General features: G+C 43.7%; 1 pseudogene; it reads left to right on the top strand.

Annotated features, from left to right (window-relative positions):
* The first annotated feature begins 12015 nt into the window (after positions 1-12015).
* On the top strand, positions 12016-12993 carry LOC116587175 (annotated as a pseudogene).
* Positions 12994-14229: the final 1236 nt, after the last annotated feature.

The following is a 14229-nucleotide window of genomic DNA, read 5'->3' on the forward strand; positions in this document are numbered from 1 at the left end:
AAAATGGGCATGATAGTAATACTATTTCATAGAACAAACTAAGTTTAAACAAACTCACAGTCGTGAAGTTCTTTAAAAAGTCTTGATGCTGGAAGTGCTTAATTAATTGTACTCATCAGGATTCTTCACAAAAACAGAACCAAGAGGATACATGAATTATATATAAAATGTATATTTTTATATATATCCCTATTACATATTATACATAAGATATACCTATTACATATACATCTAGGTAGATGTATATATATTATATATCCATTATATGCATTAATATATATATAACATATGTACATATTTCATATAAAATATGTATTTTCTACATATGGTGATTTATTATGAAGAATTGGCTCATAGTATTATGGAGGCTAAGTCCCATGATGTGCCACCAGCAAACTGGAAACCCAATAAAGCCAGTAGTGTAATTCAGTCCAAGTCCAAAGGCCTGAGAACCAAGGGAGCCAATGGTATAAATCCCAGTCTGAAGGTAAGAGAAGATAAGATATCCAGGAGGCAGGCAGGAAAAAGGGGGGCAAATTCCTCTTCTCCTGCTTTTTGTTCTATGGAGACTCTCAAGAGACTCAGTGAGGCCCACACAGAGGAGGCTAATCTATTTTGCAGAGCCCATCATTCAAATGCTAATCTCATCCAGAAACATCTTCACAGACACATCCAGAAATCACGTTTAATCTGGGCACCCTGTGGCTAGTCAAGTTGACACGCAAAATTAACCATCACAGGAAAGTCAGCTGCTGTGTGCAAGGCACTGGATTGGGGGCTATCATTCAGAGTGATCACAACACAACTCCCTCCCATGAAACAAGGCAGCTCTGCAAACCGTGGACATGAACATGAACAACCATCATTTTGCCCTTTTCCATAATCCCAGCTGGGAGCATTTTGTCGTGGCCAAGGAAGAGGTCGCAATGAGAGATGGTTCACTGTATAGTTCCCACACAGCTCATCTTCACAGTGCCAGAGTTCTTTAAAAAGAGAGAGAGAGAGAGTCTGGTCTTGAGAAAAGAGCTAATTTGAATGAAAGCCCAAAGAGAAATATTTCCCTTCTGTTGGAGCCCACCAGCTCTCCACACAGAGACATTCGTTCCCCGGGCATTGTCTTTTCTGGTCTGTTGTTATAATTGGTTTCCAAGTGTTGTTGATCCCTCACCAGAAAGTGGCTGGAAAACATGAATTCATTTCTAGTTCCTTTCCCTTTGAGATAAAATTTAAATTTCTAAGTTGAAATTTAAAAGATCAATACACAATTCCAGGCCAGCATACCCTCTCATTTCAAAAAGGCTTTTAGTTTTAAGAAGCCGACAGCTTAGGTGAGTGGACCCTATCATTTTCAGAGGGATAATGTGGATTTCAAGAGGGCCATGGGGCGGGGAGTGTACAGCAGGCCCAGATAGAGGGGGAGCATTCAGCATTACTTGAGAATCTTTAGAAATACCGCTATCGCTCAATAACATTTCTTTCCTTGGTAAAAGAAATCCCAGTGTAATTGGCTTAAGCAAACAAAAGGAACCTACTGTCTCATATTAAAGCAAAAAACAAAAACATCCTGATGTAAATTGAATTTAGGGACAACTAGACCACAATTCAATAAATATCATTACAGTTTCATCTTCACATGTGATGGGCATGCCGCTCCCTAGCAACCCAAGAGTCCAGCCCCCACCCCCACCCACCCTGCCAGCACAGCTGGTTAATCCATGAAAGAAGCCAGCGCAAGCACCTCTCCACCTGCACCACTGCTCTCCCACTGGGCCACGGGCCTGACCCTGAACTAACCTCTTGGCCCAGGAGGCTGCCATACAGGTCCTCTGCCTGCCCATAAGGTGAGTTGTTTAGCCGACTGCGCCTCAGTATCCTCATCTGAAGAATGGAGGCAATCAGTCGTACCTATCTCGTCGTTCTATTGCACAAGGAACTGATCTAATACACGGAAGGCACTGACAACGGAGCCAGATGCCTAGTAAAGACTGGCTCATTACGTCGCCATCGCCTCTCCTAGGAGGAGGAGGAGGACAAGGGGGAGGAGGAGGAATCAGGGACTGCCAGCCTCACCAGAAACGCATGGAGGAGACAAGGGAGAATCTGACGAAGGAGTCCGGTCCTGGCAAAACACAGAAACCAACCAAACAGCTCCCCAGACTAGCAGGTACTTGTCGCTGCCCCTCCGTCAAGCTCTACCCTCTGCTTTGTTCCCTAATAGACTCCCAGCTAGTCTGGGGGCTAGAAAGAGAGCACCTGCAGTTAAGTTCCTCTTCGTGGATGTCCTGCTTGGCTGACATCCATATAAATGTGGAGCTTCTCTGCTTTTAATAACAAAGCACTCTGGCATGGTCGAGGTGCAGTTCAAGGTCACCCCCCCACACACACACATCTTCCCATCTGTACATAGGGTGGATAGGCATGGGACTACAGTAGTCATGCTACAGTTGAGCCAGCTGGAGGGTGGAAAAAAAAAAAAATCCACGCACAATCCCTAGGTCAGATATGCCTTGAAAAAATGATGGTACTCCGTTACCGCTTCTTTCCTCCACAAAACGCATGGCACAGTCGTCGTGCAGGCAGGGAGAAAAGAGGTGAAGAGGCAAGAAGCCAGCCAGGAGGGAAGCCAAGTAAGTCCACTCGACTTCCTGTTGGGAGGAACAGGCGGAGTGAGCGCCGGCAGGGGCAGCGCAGGGCTGGGGGTGTACTCAGCTGTGCCGAGCTGATTATAGAAGATGAAAGGGCTGGGCAATTTATTTCATCTCACACTGAACACTGCTGACAACTGGAAGTGAGGACAGAAGGATTCATTTGTTCAACTGTTTTAAAAAGCAGACTTCAAATGATACCACAGAGAAGAAGGAGGAAATGCCGAAGTGTAATAAAATGTGGATTTCTTTTCTTTTCTCCTTTTTTTTTTTTTTTTTAAATATGGGAGCTGCAGCATTTGCATTTTATAGATGGGCTTGTTAGGCGAAGGGGTTGGCTTTTCCTGGTGGTTGTCAATTCCAGTGAAGGAAATACATGTCCCCAGGCTCAATGACCCATCAGATGGGGCAGCCTTCCCTCCTTGGCCCCAAGGGCTCACATGCCTTCAAGCGCCAGGTCCAAGGACAAGAGAGGATGAAAAAAATCCAACCCTGCAGTGTTTAAAATCTGTTCGGAAAACCGTGGAAAAGATTTCGTGCCGGATCTCTATACTAAAAGTGGCTAAAAAGACATTACGTGACAGAGAATCTATTTTAAATTTTATAATCCTGATCCCAATAACATCAAGTTCGCCAATCCAGATGTGCCTGGTGTATCTATATGGTTGTGTGTGCTTGGAATTTTGGAAGAAAATGTTCTACTTCCTTTTAAATAAAATGTGGTATTATTTTTAACATATGTAGTGTTTGAGAATGAGGAATATTTCTCATTTCAAAGACTCATACAGATTATTTGGAAATCCAATCTACCTAGCAAAGTGGTCTTATCCCAAAAGATTTACAAAGATGGGTAATATCCCTTACTAGCAGCACATTAGTTATTAATGGTTAAACACAAATACATATCCAAATGTTAATGACAAAGATAAAGAAATACATTCTGTCCATAATCATTAATATTAAACTCAAGTATCAGTAACATGAGCACGTCATTCTTAAGCAATTCAGTTGGGTCACTGATTCTTTGTGATTTTTATTAGAAGTTTGGTTCTTTTCACTGGGTAGTCAATGTAGGGTTTGGGTTACTTTTATTAGTGGTGGTGGTGGGGTTTTTTTCTTTTTGTTTTTTGAAAGAAATCAGTATATGAACACAAATGGAAAAGATTATAGCTGAAAAAAATCACTAACTCCCTTAGTCCCTTGAAAGCATAAATTCAGGAGTTCATTTTTCAACAAATATTTTTGGAGCACCTGCTGTGTGCCAGGCACTGTTTTAGGGACTAAGAATAACAGCTTTTACTATGAGCTCTGGCTGTTACAGAGGCCCACCATGGGAGGCTGTATAGATTTATTCAGCCCTGCTCTGGTAGGGGGTGCACAGATGACATAAAACCACAATGCAACGGGAATCCCTGGAATTGGCCGGTGCACAACCCTTCTTCTAGTTCAATAGAAGGAGACAGAAAAGGTGCAAACAAGTCAACAGACAAATTAAGGAAGACTTATGAGTTTCATAAACATAACAATACATGTAATCATACAGGTAAATTTATAAAAAATGACAGGAAGTAGAAAGAGGGACCATAACACAAGAAGCTTTTGGAGTCTTCTCTCTCTCTCACGAACACACACACACACACACACACACTCCTGCCATTTATAGCAACATGGATGAACCTGGAAGACATTATGCTAAGTGAAATAAGCCAGACACAGAAAGGTAAATACTGCACGATCTCACTATGTGAAAGCTAAAAAAGTCAAACTCATAAAAGCACAGAGTGGAATGGTGGTTGCCGAGGACTAAGAGGTGGTAGAAATGAGATGTCAGTCAGAGTACAAACTTTCAGTTATGAGGGGGGGTAAGTAACTGCTGGGGATCTACAGCACAGTGACTGTAGTTAACAATACTCTGTTGTATACCTGAAATTTGCCAAGAGAGTTGATCTTCAGAGTTCTCACCACACACACACACACACACACACACAGTGATAACCATGTAAGGTGTTGGATATCTTAAATCACCTTGACTGAGGTGCTCATTGCCACAATGTATATGTATCTCAAAACATCACATTGTATACCTTCAAATACTGGTGTGTGTTAGTTCTACTTCAATAAAATGGAGAAAAAAAAAAAAAGAGGTCCCATTTAAGCTGAGACTCTGGGATAAGAAAGATTCAGCACTGTGGATGGATTATCTGATGAAGAATGTTCTAATTACCAACACCCAAGAATGAATTTGTTGGTCCCTGGGGCCAAAGAGAGTATCTGAGCAACTGGAGGGGTGAGCAAGGCGGGAAAGGCAGAAGCAAGAGCAGAGTACAGAAAGGGGCCACTCTTGGAGCACCTGGTTGGTTCTGTTGGTGAAGTGTCCAACTCTATTTTCAGCTCAGGTCATGATCTCAGGGTTGTGAGACTGAGCCCCGTGTCTGAATCCACACTGGACGTGGAACCTGCTTACGATTCTCTCTCCCTCTGCCCCTCCCCTCCCAAAATGAAAAGAAAAGAAAAGAAAAGAGGCTATTCTTCAGAGGAGCTGATAAGCCAAGCAGTTTGAAAATTTTCTAGGAGCAAAGGGAAGCGGTATCTTCAGCGTTCCCTCCATTCAAGACAGTGATGCTGGATTTCTCAATAGCATGAAAGTATCATGCAATGAGGGTCTTGGCCCCACCTGAATGATTCAGAGCATCAGATGATGGAATTTTGAGGTAAGAAGAGCAGACATGGAGATAAATTATCACTAAATGGGGATTATTGTTCTGCAGTTTTAATTGTAATGTCATAATGATCCAAACCCTACAGAAGCAAAACTCAAGACAGGGGCACTATAGATTTGTTTAGCTGATTAATTATTTTTCAAATACACTTGGACGCTCAAATGTACATTTTTTCTCTGTTGCAATGAATGGTATTTAAGTCAAACAGCAGACTGAACATTCTTGGGGATGTTGGTACAAGAGCTGGTCCAGGCACCAGCAGGTTTTGATAAAGCCAACACCCTTAACTTCACTTCTATTTAGCCTAATATTGAGTCTAATACTGAGTGTGATACTGAATACTGGGTATAGTCAGTAATATTCCCAGCTTAATTATATACAGCCTGATAGAATATGTTTATTATGTGTACCAAGTCATATACAAAATGTAATCACTTTTCTACACAAATTAGTATTTATTATTAGAAAGACCACAAGTATCTGGGAGTAGATAAAGCATAAAAAATCTTACACCTACTCTAAAAGAAAGTTGATAATAACACTTTAAGTGAATGAATGAACAGCCAAGCTTCCATTAATTGCCATTCAATAAAAATATACTAGTTAGTTGGAATAGTTTGAACGTCTCTCTCTCTCTCTTTTTTTTTTAAGATTTTATTTATTTATTGAGAGAGGGCAAACGTGAGAGAGAACACAGAGAGAGAGGGAGACGCAGACTGGCCAATGAGTGGAGAACCCAATGGGGGGGGAGGGGGACTCGATCCCAGGACCCTGAGATCATGACCTGAGCCGAAGGCAGATGCTTAACGGACTGAGCTACCCAGGTACCCTGTCTCTTCATTTTTATGACAAAATTTAAGTCCCTCTGATGGAAGGAATGCATGGTATTTTATCACATTTTGCTAAGAAAGAAAGAAATCATTAAAATGATGCCTCAACATTAGCAACTCCAATCTAGTATATAACATATTGGGCATTATCATGGATATCCTCAGTTTGGGGCAGAGATTTCATTTCCATAGGAACAGCCTGGGAGCAGTAATGACTGCGGTAGAGTGTTTTGATAAAAGCTGTCATAAAATACACTTTTCTTAAATTTGCCTTCACAAAAGAATAAAATCATAGAGAAATGCTTTAAAAATATGTCCAAAGTTAGTACTTCTGGCTAACCAGAAAACGTGAAAAATAAATCTCTGACTCAGGCACACAAGAATATCAACAACGATGACAACTGGGCAGTGTCCCTGGTTATTTTTCCTTCACTGCCTTTTTTTCCTCCTCCTGATGTACAAATCACACACAGCGAAATGCATCTATCTTAAGAATACAGTCGAATGGATTCTGACAAATGTGCACACCCTATAAACAGCAACCACACCACAGAAACGTCCCTTCAGGCCCTTCCCAACTCCTGTCCTCACCCTTCTGCTAGAGGTAAACACCCTTCTAGCACCACACCTTAATTCTACCAGCTTCTAATAGTTCGTTAAAGGGATCTGTATTACTTAGCAATAAATAAGAACCAACTACTGGTAGATACAAGGATCAACCTCCAAAAAATTATGAGTTAAAAAAATCAAAAAAGAAGCATATATCATGGTTATTCCAGGTATGTGAAATTCTAGAAAATGTAAATTCACCCTTAGTGACAGAACAGACCACTGGTTGCTTGGAACCAGGAAAAGGGATCAGCAAAAGGAATTACAAATGGGCAGAAGTAAATTTGGAGAGGGGGAATCTTCATATATTGAAACTTACTGAATTGTGTACTTGGGATGTGTGCACTTGTTTTGGTCAATTATATCTGAATAAACTTTAACACCCACTTTCAAATGGCAGTTTGAAAGATAAGAAAAGTTTGCTAGATAAGAAAAGTTCGCCCTGCAAATCATACTGAGCTGTTATGTTAAAAAAATAATTAAGCATTCATAAATTCTTTTAATTTATGAAATTCCACTCTTTTTTTCCTCAATATACTTTTCTCTATGCAATCTACCCTCGCCATCCTATGATTCCAATTACTGTTTTGTTTGATGTCTTGATATTGTCCTATGATAAAGAGGTCAACGGCTCTTTTCATTGTTTTCATTCTGGGCTTTGTTTTGGCTTATTTCTACTGACTGGTCTGCAGGTTCCCGGGTCTTTTCTCACCGTCCAATCTGTTATTGTGACCTCCAGTGACTTTCTTATCTCATTTCTCAAATTTCCATTTGACTCTTCTACAGTTCCCATTTGTCTACTCTGAACCTCTATGTGTTCACAGATCGTATCTTCACATTTTTAAAAACATTTACAGTATTTCCCTAAATTCATTTTGGCGAGAAGGCTCTTAATTTTCTTTCAATTCAAATTATAAAACAACTGTGAATATGTATCATTTTAACCTGAATCGATGACTTCCTGATTCTATGATACACTACTCAAAGCCCAAACACTGTACTCTTTATACTCGAAGCCTCTCCATCCTGTCTATCTAATAGTTTGGACACATTTAAGGTTCTGATTAAAAAAAAAAAAATTTCAGTTGAACACCAGAAGGGTTATAGTCTAAGAGTGAAGTTAAACTAGACATAGATTATCCTGATCTTCAACACCACTACTCATTAGGGAAATCCAAATTAAAACCACAGTGAGATACTACCTTGCACCTTATTAGAATGGCCATCACTAAGAAGACTAGAGACAAATACTGGCATGGATATGGGGAAAAGGGAGCTCTTGTACACTGTTTACACTGTTATGGCAATGTAAATCTGTACAGCCACTACAGGGGAAAACTGTATGGAGAATAATCTGAAGATTAAAAAAAACTACAATATCATCTAAAAATTCCATGGGAATATATCCAAAGGAAATGAACTAACTTGAAAAGAGTTCTTCACCCCCATGTTCACAGCAGTATTATTTACAATCAATCGCCAAGACATGGAAACAAACTCATCATCAATGGATAGATAATTAAATTGTGATACACACACACACACACACACACACACACAATTCTATTCACCCATAACAACAACAAACAAACAAACAAACAAAAAACAAGGAAATCCTACAATTTGGGACAACATGGATAGACCCTGAAGTCATTATGCAGAGCGAAATAATTCAGATGAAAAAGGCAAATACTGTATGCTCTCACTATACAAAATCTTTTTTAAAAAGAAGAAAGAAACACAGAAGAACAGATCAGACTTGTGATTACCAAAGATAGAGGGTAGGGGAAGGGGTTGGGGTGGACTGGAAGAAGGTGGGAAGGTGATCAAAAGGTACAGATTTTCAGTTTAAGATAAACAAGTTCTGTGGGTGTAGCATTTAATATGTTGACTGTAGCTAATACTGCTATATGTGTATAGGAGAGCTGTTAAGAGGAAATCTTAAAGAGCCCCTATTACAAGGATTTTTTTCTTATTTTCTTTCTTTTCCTTGTATTCTATTTATACGAGAAGATAAATGTTAACTGAACCTATTGCACTAATCACAATATACGTAAATCAAGCCATCAGCTGTATGCCTTAAATTTATGCAGTGATGTAGATCAATTATTTCTCAATAAAAACTGGGGGGGGGGGACTACTAAAAAAGAAGGAAAGAAAGAAATCGACCAACCTTACAAAGAATGAAACCCAGCTGTGAATCAGCTCAATCTGTTTGGATTAAAGTTATCCATGCCTACTCTAATTGCCTGCCAGAAGCTAAAGAAATCCTCTCTAGAGAAAGATAACTTCTTTTTTCCAGAATCTCTATAATTTTTATATATAATTTCCACAATTCAACAACAACAAAAAATTTTCCCAGGTATACAAAATAAAGGATAAGGAAAAAAAGACCACGAAAACAGACTCACAGGTGACCCAGATACTAGATTTTAACTGTGAGTAGTGTGTCACAAGTGATGACAAGATGGAAAAATTAACCAGAAAACTGGAACTTACATTAAAAGAACAAAATGGAAATTCTAAAACTTTGACTAAAAAACAATAATGTCTGGAACCAGGAATGCTATCGAGGCCACCTCGCACCTGCCAGAAGAGGTAAAATTAAAAGTACTCACAGCAGGTGGTGGTAGCAGCAGCTCAGGTTTCTGCAGGGATGTGAGCGGCAGGTGGGTGGCGACTTAGTGGGCACCGCTTGCTCTCCACCCCTCCCCCACCTTCACGAGCGTTTCCGTCCAGTCTAAGGGTATGAGCGCTCGTGGCTGTCTCCAGGGTGGGGCAGAGCCCGGCTGGGGGCTCCCGAGCGGAGGCCTAGGGTCCCAGTTCACAGATGCTCACGCTGCTGGACACCAAGCAGGATGAGTAACTCAGCTACATGGCTGCGTTCATGGCTGCTTTCAAGCTCATGAACTGCATCCTTCCAAGCCAGGCGCAGATGTTCCCAGGTCAGGAGGCGACTGCCACAGTCCCTCTCATGCACACGGGCGGGGCGCCGTGACCGTGACAGCTCCAGGCACGGATCGGGGTACTCAGGGCACCCTGCATCCCAGGTCCGTAGATGACAGTGCAGTCAGGACCAGCCGCTTGTTCACCAAGCAGAATACACAGTACTGCTTGCATAACCTATTGTAACACCGGCAAGAAGTGGGTATGTAACCCTCCACCTCGTTTAACTTTTGACAGCCGCACTGTAAGTCACCTCCCGGGGTGCAAAGAGGCGACTTGCCACTAAGATGGGCTCTTCCGGGAACCGGCTCTGGAGGGTTCCAGTGGCTCCCACAATGTCTTCCTCCACAGCTTCATTATTGCCTAAGGCTAACTGGGTTGTGGTTCGGCTGTGTGGACCACCCTGCGTCAGGTAGAAAAGCTTCAAGTACATCAACGGGGACCCCGCAGAGCCCCAGCACGTGATTTAGGACTGCTGCTTCCAGTGCTAATGGAGACCCCTTCTGAGCAAGAGCAGCTATGCGGTGGGCGCATCCCCACTCCACAGATCAGTCAACAACTCCGAGGTGCAGCCAACACGAGGAAAATCCTTCCCCCAGCGTGAAGGACCTAGAGAAGTAGGAAGTGGAGAAGAGCCCCGGAGCATCCTCCTGCATAGGAGGCTTACCAGCACCAGGGCAAAGCACTGGACACATTCCAGGGGTGGGACAAGGGTCCCGCCTTGTCCCAGAGCACCTGGGAGGACAGGGCCTTTGAGTTGCCTATGAGAATGACCTCATATCATTCTTTGGTTAGGGCCATGTGGGATGCCAGAAGAATAGTTTTGGACATCCTGACCTTGCCCACATGGACACATTCCAGGGGTGGGACAAGGACTTTATCTTACTCCCCTGCACATGCACTTACAAGCACCCTTGTCCAGGTGCCAGCCAATGATGATGAGAAACCAAAAAGAGCCCCAGTCTCAGCATAACATCACCATCAGGTGGGACCTAGTCCTTAACAAGAAGACAAATGCCTACTTTACTTGGCCCAACACTGAATATCAATTCTCTGGTGAAGAGAATGTAGTCATAATTTGGTTGAGATATGTGGCTTAATCAAGAGAACAAGATATGCTTGCTTGCAAAGGAAACATGGTTTGGTATCCCCTATGGCAAACGATCAAGCCATGTCTTCAAGGTCCCTGTTAATTATGGTGATGACCTCACCACTGAGCTGCAGAGCAGTTTGGGTGTGTCGTGGCGATCAAAACTTGCAGATGGATTTCAGGTGGGAGTCAACCTCATTGGAGGAGACCTCCAGGTGGGGCTACAATAGATGGCAGCTGGAGGACATTATCATCAGATCTCAGCTGCCCAAGAACTTTAAGGCACAAGGACTCCCCAACTGGAACCACTCTTCGGACTACACAAAAAAGACCAATGAGGGGAGCCTGCTTCCTCCTCTCTCTCTCTCTCTGCCTACCTCTCTGCCTACTTGTGATCTCTCTGTGTCTAATGAATAAATAAAAAAATCTTAAAAAAAAAAAAAAAAAAAGACCAATGAGCCTGATATAAGACCTACCAAGCATCAGGAAGATAGTTTCCTTGGCCACCATCAGCTACTACCTGGCTGGGCAAAGCAATGCTCCCCTGCTTCTCTGTGCCCCAAGTAATATAATCATAGATTGAGCAAGAAGATCTAACAGACCAAGCTTAAAATCATGCTGTTCTGCATCAGGACTCAGTATCATTTCTGTCCCTGCACAACCAGATCAGGAACATGGAGAGCATGGGGAGCTCCAGAAGCTGCATCAAATGAACGAGGAGACTGGGGAGTTCTTGTTGGCAGAAAAGAAACCTTACCTGATGCCGAAGCTAACCATAGAAAGGGAGTTGCTCATGAACACAGATGGGTGTGGAGGCGTGGGCAACTGAGGCCCATTTTAATTGAAGCGAGCATGCCAGCCACTAAGCTAGAGTGCATGGTCCCCAAAGTCCTTGGAGTCAACCAGCTCATCTTCATGAATGACCACTGCCAGCTGGACTCCATGGTGATATGCAAAATGGAAGATGTGATTGGGCTGTCCCAGTCACTCTTCAAGCAGCTCGTGGTGCTGGTATCCATTCCATCCATCTCATCCACCTCCAGGTCCACCATGATGCATCCTACCCTCAGCATTTCTCATCCAACTTCTAAGAGTTCTGGCTTCAGAAAGTCATCACTGCAGCAGATCTTAGGAAGAAGGGATTGGACTTCCAGTGACCCCAACCTGATCAGCTGATGTTCTAGATGACCCAGAGCCCAGAAGAGATTGCCAGAACAGCTCAAGCACCTCATCCCTGAACAGGAAGGAAGTGGGACACACAGAGCAGATCATCACAAGGCTGCTGAAGAAAGGTGCCAAGCCAGACCAGCTCAGCATCATCATGCCCTTAAGCAGGGCCAACCCTCCAACCTCATAGAACTCATGCATTTCAGTGGCTCCCTGCACAGCAAACTCTACCAGGAAGTAGAATTCGCCCACATGGACACATTCCGGGGTGGGACAAGGACTTTATCTTTCTCTCCTGCACGTGCACTAGTGAGCATTGGATTTTTAAACAATCCCAGGCAGCTTCACATGGCCCTAACCAAAGCATGATATGAGGTCATTCTCATAGGCAACTCAAAGGCCCTGTCCTCCCAGATGCTCTGGAACCACCTGCTGGACTACTACAAATAACAGAAAGTGCTGGTAGAAGGGTCCCTGAGCAATGTGGGAGCGCCTCCCCCTCTGGGGGAGAGCCTCACGAAGTTCAGCAAGCCCAGGTAGCTAGTCACCACCCTCTACCTGGCAGTCATGTATCACCCTAGGAGGCTACAGTCCCAGGATCAGTCCATGACCAGAAGAGCCAGAGCTGGCCCTGGACTATGAACTCATGAACTTGCAGACCCAAGACCAGATGTGCATGTCTGGTGCCAGCCCCAGCAACATGGCTGCCATGAACATTCCCCACTCCCTTCAACCTGCTTATGCACCCCATGCCGCCACTGGGGTATTTTGACAAGCGGACTGGGAGAACCCCCAAGGGTGAGACTGGTCCTGGGGGATGACAGAAGAACAGTTTTGGACATCCTGGGCTCAGCCAGAGGAATCTTCGTGGCAGCCAGGCCAGCCAGGAGGTGGCATTCCAGCTGTTTTCACAGGACACCCTGGCTCATGGCTGTATCAGTCCTCCCAGGGGAGCCAGCATGACAATTACCTTGGTGATGAGTTGAAGTCACACATCAACGGGGCACTGTTTACAAGACCCCTCCTGTCAGCACTGTGGAGTAATAGGGTTGTTCCAAAACTAGAAGAGGATTTAGTCGGTCAATAACTTATTCTGAGCAATTAAAAAATAAATACATAGATACTTATTTGCCTGTGGTAACACGGAAGGACAACTGTCAGCAATAGGAGAAAAGGAGCAGCTGAGGGATAGAGGAGCTGAGACAGAAGGAGTGCCCACCGCTGGTCAGCAGGGCAAAGAGAAGGGAGATTGAAAGAGGAGCCCAAGTGTAGGAGACCAAGCCAGGGAGGCCCCATGCCAGTGCCAACACATCTGAGTCTGTGACCAGAGTCAAGGAGGGAGACCCTTATCTCAGAGTAGGACTTTCCTCTGTTTTATTCTTCTGTCTTACCTTTTATTGAAAGGAGACTAGGTTTTAGAAGAAAACTTGGCATTTGAGTGCCCCGCAGACTCCTTACTGGCAGCTCCCTGCTGGGGGCTAGGTTCCATGCTGGCTGGCTGCCTGCGTTCTAAGAGGGTTTTCATTTAAAGCAAATCCAGTGTTTTGGGTTTTTCTTTTTTTTAAAGATTCTTTCAAAGGAGGACTGGAAAATATCCTTACTGAGTTTGTCTGTCGCATCTCGGTGGTGGACCTGGGAGACGCAAGAAGCTTCCATAAATGGAGGATAAACAAGCCAACACAACCGGAGATCAGGATCAACACCTGTGACGAGATCTGAAGAAAGATTTCTGCTTTCAGTTTGAGCTGCCAGTGGCTGTTCCTACATTCAGGGTGGTGAGGGAGCAGACTTCCAAGCTCCCTAGCTCTCCATTCTCCCTGCATTCTGAGAGGCAAAGTGCTTACCGTGTGCAGCGGCCTTTCCCCCTTACTGCAAAGGGTCTTGGCGAGACTGGCCTTGAGACCAGAGACCAGGAAGGTGGCTGTTCTCTAGCTAATGGCTTCTTCTCAGAGTCCTTCCTAAGGATTTGGTGGAAGAGCCAGGAAGGCCTATTCCCATCCCCACAGAGACGCTCACAGAACCTGTGACCTGTTAGACAAGCTGAGCACTCCACCCCTCCATTTTCTCCAAAACCATCCCCAAGTTTAAAGCCCCTCTACCTGTAGGCCCAGGTTCAGTGAGGTGGGGCTTATTTCTGATTTGGGGGGTAAGGAACAAGTATCAGAAATAAGTTGGTTCTGGGGTGCCTGGCTGGCTCAGTTGGTTAAGCATCTCACTCTTGT

The sequence above is a fragment of the Mustela erminea genome, chromosome 3 (assembly GCF_009829155.1).
Source record: "Mustela erminea isolate mMusErm1 chromosome 3, mMusErm1.Pri, whole genome shotgun sequence".
Classification (NCBI taxonomy): domain Eukaryota; kingdom Metazoa; phylum Chordata; class Mammalia; order Carnivora; family Mustelidae; genus Mustela; species Mustela erminea.